Consider the following 9,434-nt stretch of genomic DNA (forward strand, 5'->3'; position numbering starts at 1 on the left):
ACAATAATAATATATGTATTAAAGTAAACAGAAAGACAAAATGATTTAGAAGTACCAATATAAACAGAAACATGAAACAGAAATAGTGAAGGGTTTAAACTAGGCAAATGGAAGCTGTTAACAATAATCCAGATTGGAGTTTCTGCGCTAATGATTTTGAAATCAAACAGCAAACCAAAGAGAATTGTGATTATTATTGACACACAAATCCTGCAATGAAGAAAACAAAATGTATTTCCACTAATTCATTTCTATCCTATTTGCTTTGCACTCCCAAAGCTGACACTTAGTAATTCTTGTACCAGCCGTCACCACCACAGAAAACATCCCACAGAGATGTCAGACTTTTCAGTTTAAAAAAAAGTCCAAGGACATTCAATCCGACTGTTTTATACTGAAGAAAAGTAGGGGGTTTTCCCCATTGTTCTGCCCGGTGTTTATCCCTCAGCAAACATCATTCAAACAGATTATTTGCTCCCAACCACATTGCAGTCTGTGGAGCCTTGCTGTGCACAATTCAGCTGTTGCGTTTTCTGCATTGCAACAGTAACTCCGCTTCAAAAGTATTTAATTGGCTGCAAAGCATTTTGGTAATTAGAGATTGTAAAAGGTATATTAAAGCAAGTTGCTCTTTGTTTATAAAATAACCAGCACAATAATATCAAAAAGCTTCACAAAAGCAAAGAAATTATAGTTTCATATTAAACAGACATACTATCAAAGCTTTTCGTCTTGCACTCATCAGGACAGCTACGCAAGATAAACCAATAGTATGGAGACAACAATTTATACTGCATAAGAGAGTGCTGAATGGTTGGCAAGTGGACTCTTGCCAATCAATTAGCACTCTCTTATTTTTTCAGCAATACTCAAGTTCTGGACTACCAAACAACTATTTCATATTAAAGTTTCATTTATACAGTATCCTATATACTGAAATATCGAGAAGCTTTGGACAATCACGTTTTATTTTAAAGAACGGTGACTTTTGTATGATTGCTCATAGATAACATTAGACTCTGATGATTCTTAATGTAACTAGATTTTCAGTAAAATCTGCAGATAGGCATATGAACTGTTCACACTATGTGCTTTAAAACTGTGAACAACACTCAGCAGCACATAGTTCCTATTCTTCCAAACTTGGGTTCTGCCTGGAGAGAGCTGTGTAACATCAAAGTGAGGTGTTGATAGTTGCAGGTCTGTCACTGATGGCAGAATTGTTAGAGGCAACTTGGAGGTGGAAAACACAAGTATAAGCACAACACAAAGGTGTGATTTACTTCCCCCAATTGCATATTATCTAAACAAACCCTAGTCTTGTTTGGAGTGCTTTGTGGGAGGGAGGAGAAAGGAGTGCACAGCTGAGGTGGGATCCCAGATACCACCCTAACAGGACTCAAAAAAAGCATTTAGAAGCTAACATTTATATAATGACTAATTACCACAGGCTCCCCAAGGAAAACTCCCAAAACCACCAAATAACCTTTCCATACCAAGCACCATCTAAGTATTCCAAAAAAAGTGTGAACATGTAGTTCCGTACAGATCTTTAAAACTCAAGTTTGGGAGGCCAGATTAAAAGTTTTCCCAACCAATTACAGATGTGGTGGTACAGCCGATACTTTGAAGTAAACAGCGCTTTTCATTCAAGCAATAAAAAGGATTACAATAGGTCAATAAGCTATATGCACTTTTACACCACAAGTGTAGCCAAGCAAGTTTCCTTCTGTTGGCCACTCTCCACAGTGTAAACAAGTACAGGTTTCAAAGGCATAGGAAAGCACTAATTTTTTGACATTGGGTGCTGGCTGTTAGTTTCTGCAATGAAAGAACAGGAAGTCAGTCCAACACATCCATCCTTTGTGTTTACATACAGGCAGCAAAGTCCAGGCTTCCACTGACAGCAGGATGGCAACTCTCCCAAAACAGGGATTTTGTATCTGAAGTGGATCAAAGGATGCTACATTTGAGGCTGCCATTTTTATTGTATTTATAGTTGGGTTTTTTTTGAAGGCTAGAGAGTTGGATGATTATTACAGCTAAGCACAACTCCAGTATCAATGTCCACAGATAAATGAACAATTACTCTTTTTAAAAACAGATCCAGAATTTCTGGGAAAAATACCAAGTGGCACATAGTTTCAAGACAGGAACATACCTAACGAATAAAGGAGTTCACAGCCTTATCAATTCCATTACAAAAGGAGCCGAAAGGCAAATATCTATAGCCTGCTTGTGCAAAGTGGAAGACCACAACAATCGTATAGTGTAACAGTCTATAATCATAAAGTAAGCACAACTCTGACAGGAGCTTGAGATACTCTGTCCCAGATAATCACTTTTACAACCCTCAGCAGTACTAACACCGCCACCACTGCCCCCCTCCCCACAAACCCTGAAAGTGCAGACTTCAGCTGCTGGACAGTCCAGTTATCCACAGTCCCTGTCGCTCACAAAAGTAGCCATTTTTTACATGCAAACCATTTATATCTGTTTAAACACAACAAAATCTAATATTGTCTGTATGAAGGCAGTGAAACTCTTTTCGAGTTATCAACAGTCACAGATTGCAACTCTTTCGAGTACAATCACAGTTCTTGGTTTTTTCCGGGAGTGGGATATGAACTCACAACCCTCTGATTCAAAGGCGAGGGTGCTATGAGCTGAGCCACAGCTGACCTAGAGATCACTAATCACTTACAGAAAAAACCTTCCCAAACCCATGGGGACCGGGGCCAATTGTCACACACTTGCTGCTGCCTGTCTCTGATCAGCTAAGCCAGCACAGGCCAGTGATCAAGCCAAGGACCTTCTCTTTGCCTGAGTATAGGATCTGTATAAGCTAGGAGTATCTGTACAGATTAAACACGAGTGCTTCTACCACTCACCTCACTGCCTTAGAATTACGCCAGGCATAGGCATTGCCAGCCCTACAGAAAAACTAGCACCAGCTCTGATTGCAGTCACAAATATTTAGTCCCTAACAATGCATTTACTTTGCCAGTCTGTTGACAGCACCTTCATTACCAGCAGTAAGCTGATGGCGTAAACAAGGCACTGTTGATGCTGCCAGAGTCAGTGCACAGCTGCCAAACAGGTGCTTAGAACCATCACCTCTGCAAGCAACAGAGACTAGTTGGCCGCTGAAAATAGCCGTGCTGTTTGGCCGCCAGCGAGGTGACTGGCAGAAGCACTCATGCTTCTTTAGAGATGCCACTGAACTGACTGCACCCTAGCACTGGGCAAGGTCCTGTTAGGAAAATGTCCCAAACAGCACATACATGCAGCGATTTTAAGTTGGAACCCGGTTTTGTTAATATTAGCCCTCACTAGAAGCAGGGCAGATCCAACAGTGGGACTAGGAGCCAGTACTGGAAAACCACTTTAGCAACCAGTTCTACGATGTAACTACACCACAGGATAGAGTGAGCTCACTTCATACTGGCTCTAAACATAAAAATACAAGTTGCCAAATGCTACATAAAAACACAAACTCAGTGCTACGAGAGGCATTTTAAAATCCAAGTACTTTCTTGCAAACAAAAATTAAGCTGCATAACACTTGCTAAATAACATTTTGACATGGGACCACTTCAAAAGCTCAAAATAGGTTCCCAACCAATTTAATATAAAGGGAATTCTCAGCAGGGTACAAAGCAAGATTAAACTCCTCAATCTTGAGCTGGACCGTTCACTTTAATAAAAAAGGATTCTTTTTTCTTTTTCCCTTACACAAAAAGGGCAAATAACCACCTGTGCAAACTTCCATATAAGAAATGTTGTCTTTTTAAAGGATGATGTACGGACTCAGGTGAAGATTGGCACTATCCATCATGAATGGTCCAGCTTTACTGATAGCCGCTTGCAGCTCAGCTGCCCTGCCAAGCCTAGGGACCCCCACCCTGGTAACCAGCACATACATACAAATTAGGAGCAGTAAGAGGCCAGGGTTCTCAAGCCATTCAGTGCGATCTGGATGATCTGATTGCAGCCTCAATTCCACATCCCCTGATAGCCGCTTGCAGCTCAGCTGCCCTGCCAAGCCTAGGCACCCCCACCCTGGTAACCAGCACATACATACGAATTACTAGCAGGAGTAGGCCAGGCTTCTCAAGCCTGCTCTGCCATTCAGTGCGATCATGGATGATCTGATTGCGGCCTCAATTCCACATCCCCTGCCTACCCCCGACCCCCACCCCGGACACTGATTAACTCTCTTGTTAGTCAAGGATCCTTAACTTTGCCTTAAAAATATTCAATGACTCTGTCTCATCCACTCCGAGGAAGAGAGTTCCAAAACAAAAAATGATATAAGCCATTGGGATGTTATCAACTTCACTGTAGGAAGCAGTACGAGATTGAAAGTTCATTGAAGACAGTATAGAAGCTACAAAAATCTCTACGGGGTCAGAAGTAAATGTTTGTCAGTAGACAGCTCTATGTGGAGGGCCCATTCCAAATCAAGGAATTGAAATTGCAGATTTTTTGGTACAGTCTTTCAGCACTATTCCTCTTTTGGGGCTGGGTTGCACAGAATCTATCAATTCAGATCAGCTTGAAGCACCATAGAACAAAAGTAATTAATACATTGGGCTGGCAAGACAGCAATGCTCAGTAAGGACATGTGTACTGTCTCGGTCATTGTTTCACAAAGGTCCTACAGAAGAACCCCCCACGCCAACGCAGAAAAAATGGGAAAAACATAATCCCCCCGATGGGCCCTAATCTGTTAAATCTTTATTCAAAAGTGGGAAGAATGTGGAAGATACCACGCATGGAGTGGATGAAGCAAGTAGTATAGATGCATCTATGAGGGAAAAAAGATTCTGAAGGGGCTTGACAGGATAAACACAGGTTGGTTTTCCTGGCTGGGGAATCTAGAACATGGTGAGTACAGCCTCAAGATAAGGGGTCACTCATTTCATACTATGAGGAGAAATTTCTTCAAAGGATTGTGAATATTTGGAATTCTCTACCCCAGATGATTGTGGATGCTCTATCATTGAATATATTTAAAACAGAAAGAGTGAAGACTTTGAATCTTAAGAAATCAAGGGATATGGGGAGCAGGCAGGAAAGGGGAGTTGACACAGATCAGCCACAATTGTTTTCAATGGTGGAGTAGATTTGAGGTGCCATATGGTCTACTCCTGCTCCTTATATTCTTAAGAGAAGAATGTGTTGGTAAGGTGAGATGAAGTAAAGAGTAGGAGGCACACGTGGGGCATAACAACTAGCATTGGGCCATATGGCTTTCTTCCATGATGTAAATTTTATTTGAAAGTTTAGTTGCTCAGTTAATTTTTCAAAATGCAATCCCAGGCAAAGGCATACCACATATCACCAATGTCAAAAGGACTTGAAAAGGTGAATAAGAGCATAAAAATAATGGACACTAGGAGGCCCTTGTGGAAATTAAGATGTTTTTACACAGGCGCTTGCAGTTTCCTACATGACAGCAGTACCAACATTTCAAAAAGCACTTTATTGGATGTAAAGGCCACCACCTTCACCTTCATAACATTGCCTGGCTTTGCACAGCTCAGCTCAATATCAGCTGTTGAAAACCTCATCCAAGCCTTTATTACCTCTAGGCTCGAAGATTCCAATGCACTCCTGGCTGGTCTCCCACATTCTGCCTAAAGGTCATCCAAAGGTAAACTAAAGGTCATCCAAAATGCTGCTTCCCATGTCTTATCTCACAGCAAGTCCCACTACCCTCTCAACTCTGTGCTCTCTGACCTACATTGGCTCCCAGTCAACCAACATCTTGACTTTAAAATTCTTATTCCTGTTTTCAAATCCCTCCATGGACTTGCCCCTCCCTAACTTTGTAATATCCTCCAACCCCACAACCCTCGGGTATCTGCACTGCTCTAATTCTGACCCCTTGTGCTTTCCCAATTATAATTGCTCCACCATTGGTGGCCGTGCCTTCAGTTGCCAAGGGCCCAAACAAACTCTGTAGTTCCCTCCCTACACCTTTATCTCACTTGCCTGTTTTAAGACATTCCTTCAAACCTACCTACAAAGCTCTTGGTCATCTGAACTAATATTTCCTTATGTGGCTTGGTGTTATACTTTGTTGTACAGTGTTCCTGTGAAGTGCCTTGGGATGTTCCATTGCGTTAAAGGTGATATATAAATTGCTGCTGTTGTAAAGTACTTCAAGGTGCCCAAGATTAGGAAAGATGTCATATAATTGCAAGTTTCCTCTGTCTAAAACAAAGACAAGTCTACCTGGTAGTGAGTCTCAAAGAATCCAGAGGCAGAATCCAACACCAATATAAACAGGAAGCTCTAGTCTCAGATGGCACAGCCCCACCGCCCTCAAAGCAATCCAAATTCTAGCATCTACATTTGCAAAAATGGCTTATCCTACCACATACATTTAAAATCCTATCAATAAGATATAACATTTATTTCACAAAGAAAGCTGTTATAGTGAACTTCAGCGTCATAATCCGGAAAAACTCAAATAGCAGAATTCAGGAGACAAAATACAGCAGACAATACCATTATACTATAAGGCAGGCGTAATGTCTGCCACTTGGCCAAGAGCAAATGCTGAGAATCAGAGAATAAGTGGGTGCCTGAACACAAGTTATGTAATTGCCTTCTGCCATAAAGCGCAGATCATCCAATACTGTATTTGTACTTCAGATCATCGGTTTGGAAGATTTGAAATTTAACGCCTGCACATCATATGTGCCCAAGAGTTTTCTACTTTAAAGGTGCACGCTATTGGGAAAACAGGGCAACAGCAGACTTCAGTGGCCAGAAACAAACTCCCATGGTCTTGCCCCTTCTATTTAGTTTGCATGAGAAAACCATACCACCAAGTAGGCACTTAACAACAAGCTCCATCAATGTACTAAAATACAATCACCAGAGGAAGGCTGAGCCAGCAATCGCTTGTGCTATCATCCTGCTAACACTGCATCCTAAAATCTAAGCAAGTCAAAGAGAGACATGTGCCTACACTTGCAAAGTGGGAACTCATCTTCTCAGCAAACATCACCAACATATTTCTAACATCAAAATACCATCGCAAGATCAAAGCCAACATTATTCCCATGTCAATCAGAGACAAATTTGATGTGAGGGGATCAAAGCTGTCCAGGATTATTCTAGTCACTGTCAAAGATGAGACTTTAGCCACCTCTGCAAGGGTTGCTCACATTCTGAGACCAATAATGCATAGCAAAGGGCAGGCATGACATAACTCATGGTGTCAGGGAATGGGCAGCCATAAGGCATGACCTTGAGGCTCATTCTTCACGGTGATGAGTTGACTTCTGAACAGACTTAACTGCTTAAGACCGCCAATGGCCATAAAAATATGCACAAAACCAGTTGGTAACTGGAATGCCAAAATAACGTATAGAATATCCAACTCTCCACGCCATAATACGGGCTGAACCAACAGTTAATCAAGATTTCAGAAGGTTGAGGAAAAAAGTCCCACACTCCCCTCAAAGCTTTCGCTTTGGGCTTTATGAGCCAATGTCAGGGAGATGGGGCACGCGGGGCGCGGGGGAGATGGGGCACGCGGGGCGCGGGGGAGATGGGGCACGCGGGGCGCGGGGGAGATGGGGCACGCAGGAGATGGGCGGGCGGGGGAGATGGGGCGCGCAGGGAGAGATGGGGCACACGGGGATACGGGGGGGAGAGATCGGGGATACGGGTGGGGGGGAGAGATCGGGGATACGGGGGGGGGAGAAGAGGTCGGGGATACGGCGGGGGGGGAGAGATCGGGGATACGGGGGGGGGGAGAGAGAGATCGGGGATACGGGGGAGAGATCGGGGATACGGGGGGAGGGGCGGGGATCGAGGATACGGGGGGAGGGGCGGGGATCGAGGATACGGGGCGGGGGGGGGGAGATCGGGGATACGGGGGGGGGGAGAGATCGGGGATACGGGGCGGGGGGAGATCGGGGATACGGGGCGGGCGGCGGGGGGGGGGAGATCGGGGATACGGGGCGGGCGGGGGGAGGGGAGGTGGGATTTGTGATCTCCCCACCACCTAATGGCCTCTGGCCCACACAAAGCCGCTCACTCACCCTCTGTGCTCGCACCTCCGGCTCTACTAAAGCCGCTCCCCGTCTCTCATGCCAAGGCCCCGCGCGGCTTCAACTCTAACTCCGTGCGCTCGGCCAGGCCTTTTGTTTTGTTTTTGCAACGTATATTACGTGCAAACGGGGTGGGGCAAGGGGTAACTATTTGTCCCCAGGAAATTCAGTGGAGGGGGGACGCCATCCTGGAGCAGCCCGAAGCCGATGGGATGAATCGACACTGAGCGACGGCGGCGGTCCCGCTCTCCATCCCGCCCGGGGGCCTCGCCTCTCGAGAGAGCCGAGAGGGGGAAGGGGAAGGAGGAGGGGGAGGGGCTGCCACCTGACAACCGAAATGACGCACGTCCCGCGGGCAAGACCCGCCCTCTTCGCTCTGATTGACAGGTTCCGCCCCGCAGATCAACCAATCAGAGCCCGACACACGGAACATGGGCTGGGGGCGGGGTTGGTCGTTGCTACCTGCTCTTGAGCCGCTGACAATCATCCGGATTGACATCCCGCTCAACCAATCAGAGCTCGTGCCCTGCGGTCCCTGGGATAGAATTCGGAGAGCACGTCCAAAATCACTGGACTGCATGCATTTATTAAACCCCGAATCTATCTGCAGCATGCAACCTTTTAATGCATTTGAAACCGATTTATCCTAATCCACCTACACGTCTGGACTCTATCTAGTTATTCTTTTAAAAGGGACATGAATTTCTCCCTCTGTTCCTGCTGGCTGTCCCAATATAGCAGTCAGCTAGTTTCAGCAGCGGGGGATGATGCCATTTCACAGCAGTGGTCTTTGAATAGTGTCTAAATTTTGACCCACTTATTTGGAGTGGAGCATCTTTCACTGCAATGGACACACATGTCTGAGTTAATGTCAAAAAAAATTGAGCTGCACTGGAAGAACTTTGGAAGTTTCAAGGGGGGGGTGGGGTTGCATTTATCATATCAGTATGCAATTCTGCATAAAATCGAAGCCAGGGCATTTAATACAGCTAAACCTAATCTTTATTGCCAGATCGCTGTCAGTTGTGATCGAGTTTGGAACATTTGTGCCACCCAGTGACGTTAATTGTGATCGAACATCTTCACAACTTAGACGACCTCTTGAAAAACTTGTCAGAAAAGAAATATCTTTAAGAGGAACACGAAGATTTCGTTTTACAGCAATACTTTTCAACGTCCAAACCGTTTTTATAAAGAAAAATCACCATGAATCTCATCAACTTGTCACTGGAATCGGATCTTGCTGGGAGAGGGGAAAAAAATTGAAAACACATGGCATTGATCATCGCACTAGAAAAAGTCACTCTTTCCAATCACTCCTGTGAGCTCTGAAAACTTGCACTTTACCATGCAGAATTC

At 44.6% G+C, this 9,434-nt stretch overlaps 1 protein-coding gene across 1 annotated transcript in view; it reads right to left on the reverse strand.

Annotated features, from left to right (window-relative positions):
- stk40 (serine/threonine kinase 40) overlaps nt 1-8,375 on the reverse strand; it is a 61,612-nt gene extending 53,237 nt beyond the window's left edge. Inside the window, exon 1 of the mRNA XM_078566951.1 lies at nt 8,067-8,375. The gene's annotated coding sequence lies outside the window, so the exon portion shown is untranslated. The remainder of the gene's footprint in view (nt 1-8,066) is intronic.
- Between the last annotated feature and the right edge of the window lie 1,059 nt (nt 8,376-9,434).

This window comes from Cetorhinus maximus, chromosome 21 (assembly GCF_964194155.1).
Source record: "Cetorhinus maximus chromosome 21, sCetMax3.hap1.1, whole genome shotgun sequence".
NCBI classification, from domain to species: Eukaryota; Metazoa; Chordata; class Chondrichthyes; order Lamniformes; family Cetorhinidae; genus Cetorhinus; species Cetorhinus maximus.